This window comes from Xiphophorus hellerii, chromosome 10 (assembly GCF_003331165.1).
Source record: "Xiphophorus hellerii strain 12219 chromosome 10, Xiphophorus_hellerii-4.1, whole genome shotgun sequence".
In the NCBI taxonomy this organism is placed as follows: Eukaryota; Metazoa; Chordata; class Actinopteri; order Cyprinodontiformes; family Poeciliidae; genus Xiphophorus; species Xiphophorus hellerii.
In genome coordinates, this window is record NC_045681.1 from 25,957,500 (window position 1) to 25,960,578 (window position 3,079).

Below are 3,079 nucleotides of genomic sequence, written 5' to 3' on the forward strand. Positions count from 1 at the left end.
TGTAACACAGTAGAGAAGGGTATTACATATTTTGGATAAATGGGCCAATAGGTTCGGCTATCGGAGCACAGTGGAGTGTTTAAATGACACACAAGGGCAGTTGGGTGTATTTAAAGAACTGGTTTTAGTGACAGAAAACACACAATTAACAGTTGCACAAAACACACAATTATGAAAATAAAATTACACACAATAAAATGAAAAAAAAAAAGAAATAACAATAATACTTGGCCAAGTGCTAATTCTTAATTTCAAATAATTCGGGTGCACCCTGGTAATCTGCACTCCAAATTGTATTAGTCAGCAGATTAATCAAATTAATCCCAATTTGGTTTGATTCAACTTCATTCACAGGAGAATTTCCACCACAGCTGTGCGTCACAATGTCCGAAATAAAACAATCCAAACAGTATTGTCCAAAAATCAATAAATAAAAAAACAATAATAATGGAGAATGTCAGTTGTAGGTTTCACACATAACCGTGTGTGAAGATGTATGTTGCTCTCCTACCACACCGCAGGGTGCAGCATGACTCCAAATGGGATAGACGAAATCTGGTTCTCTCTTTAGGTCCAGGTGGGAAGGCTCGCCATCAATATCAAAGGAGGGATCCACTTCAGGAATGATCCAGTATAAAAAAAAACCTGACCTGTCAACAGACAGGACCAGCAGAAATACAGGACTTTACCAAGCCGTTCTAGCTTTAATCCTTCTTTCCAACACAGTAACAAAACATTACCTAGTTACTAAAACAACGGATATTTTTTTAACAACAATGTAACAAACGACAAAAACACAAATAAAAGGCTCCGAATATGCTCACCGATCTCAGTGCGACACACTTCAGACAACCGTATAGTGGGTCTCAATCCGGATGCGTGGGGCACTAAACGATGTAACAAGGCATATTTGATCTAAATAATATAAACTTAATAAAATAAAATTATGTTAAAGCCTAAATTTTACCTTTTATCTACGAAGAACAAGCTGAAATAACTGCCAGAAAGAGCCAACGATTCCTAACGGCTCTAACGGTAAAAAACTGAAGTTCAGTTTGTATTCATTTAATAAATAATTTCCAGCACAAAAGCTGGACAATCAACATAAAATCTATTTACAAAAGAGTTTATCCACAATACAGTTAATACAGCACGTAAAAAATACTTTTAACTGTCGGGATACATACTCTGGCGCTGCCCCGCTCAGCAGTCTCACCGCGTCGGATCTCTAGAGCAAAGCCAACGGTACTGCAGACCCGGGGGAGAAGGGCGGGATCCACAACGGCAGCCTGCACCCTGATTGGTCCAGACGCTCTGGAAACCAAACTTCTCATTGGCCAGGCAGACCACCCAGCTTCCTTAACCTCTTCTCTTAAAGTGGCATACCCACTTTATGTGGGTTACAAATGCAACACTGGATGGAAATAAACCTTTGACACTGCAGAAGCTTATTGAAACAATGCCACAGCGAATGCGGGCTGTAATCAAAGCTAAAGGCGGTCCAACAAAATATTAGAGAGTGTGACCATTTTTTGGTGGCGACTTTTTTTTTGGCCAGGCAGTATATATACTGTATATCAGAGGTGGGGACTCGAGTCACATGACTTGGACTCGAGTCAGACTCGAGTCGTTAAAATCACGACTTGAGACTTGACTTGAAAAAATGCTCAAAGACTCGGACTTGACTTTGACTTTCATGCCATTGACTTGGGACTTGACTCGACTTGAAGCTGTTTACTTGAAAAGACTTGATATTTTTTACTCAAAGTCTTAAAATTTAAAACACATTATTTATAAAGTGGCGTCATTAATTAATTTCACTCATTCCGTATCAATATGCGCAGACCGTCACTATGGTTTTCCTCTCTCCTTATGTATGTATGTGTACGTAGCTGCAGCACAACCAATCAAATTAACAGGATTTGGACGTTTAAAAAAACGCGGCAAAGCTACAGAGCTCAGGGAACGAAATACGAAATAACCGCTCGAATATGCTTCCGCGAGTAATTTCTTTTGGCTACGTAGGTTATGAACTTTCGACTAAAAAACGAACTGCAACTTGTAAAACATGCAAGAAGAGAATATCGGATGGAGATGCCACGACGTCCAACTTTGTCCGGCATTTGAAGCTTCACAAAGATCGGTAGGTGGCACTTTTCTTTTGCTGTAAGATAGTTGACTTTAGCTAACTTCGGGTTAGCATGTGTACTCCGGGTTAAATTGGTGATGATTTACCATAAATCCGGTCCTTCAAATGCCTCCACAAATAATGTGCACCGTGTTAGCTCAGGAAGCCGGTGGATAGTGAGCGGGGCTCCGGAACAGAAAGCAGATTCTGGACCTGAACACAGGGAACAGAGTCTCTCTGTCCCATCATGATGATGAGCCGGGTCTAGTATCATCTAAGGATGGTTGGTGTATTTGAAGACATCTACGTTGGGAAATTATATTGACAATATATTGTTTACTGCAGTCAGTGCATTAAGTCAACTGTTTTTGACTTAATGCACTGACCGGCGTGACTGTCACATGTGGCACAGAACCCATTTCCAAGTAGTATAGCTTTGCTGGGAAAAAAAAAAAAAGACCAAATACAGTGACTGTCCCAAATAAATTTTGTGTTTAGAATATCTGTCCCATATTTACGGAGGACTGAAACTAACATACTTAGAAATAAAAGCAGAAAAATAAATGCACCAGACCTTCCTGAGTTTACTTGTGATAACTTCATTTATACTTATTTCATTTTTTGAAAACTATGATTGTTGTAGTGTTGATGTTTATTTATGAATAGAAGGAGTAAACTGAAGTCAAATGTAATTCATGAATGGCTGTAATTTATTTTCTGACATCTGTTTACTTCTGACAGATTTGAAGAATACCAGATGAATAAGAGGATCACAAATGAACCTCAAATACGTATTTTAAAAAGAACAAATGGTCTAATATTTGAATTTTATGTATAATTGCAAATTATATAAAAAAAAAATAAAATAAAAACGACTCGAAATGACTTGAAATTAAAGGTTCCTGACTTGAGACTTGACTCGACTTTTGCCTGTCTTTACTTGAGACTTGA

At 38.4% G+C, this 3,079-nt stretch overlaps 1 long non-coding RNA gene across 2 annotated transcripts; it reads right to left on the reverse strand.

Annotated features, from left to right (window-relative positions):
• Window positions 1-208: 208 nt before the first annotated feature.
• Window positions 209-1,399, reverse strand: LOC116726906 (uncharacterized). Of its 2 annotated transcripts, XR_004340707.1 has the most exons (4): window positions 1,188-1,399; window positions 968-1,029; window positions 825-887; window positions 211-650 (listed from the first exon to the last, which is right to left on the reverse strand). It is a non-coding gene; the product is annotated as an uncharacterized LOC116726906 (long non-coding RNA). The 2 variants fall into 2 exon arrangements; XR_004340706.1 differs by having other exon boundaries at window positions 209-887.
• Window positions 1,400-3,079: the final 1,680 nt, after the last annotated feature.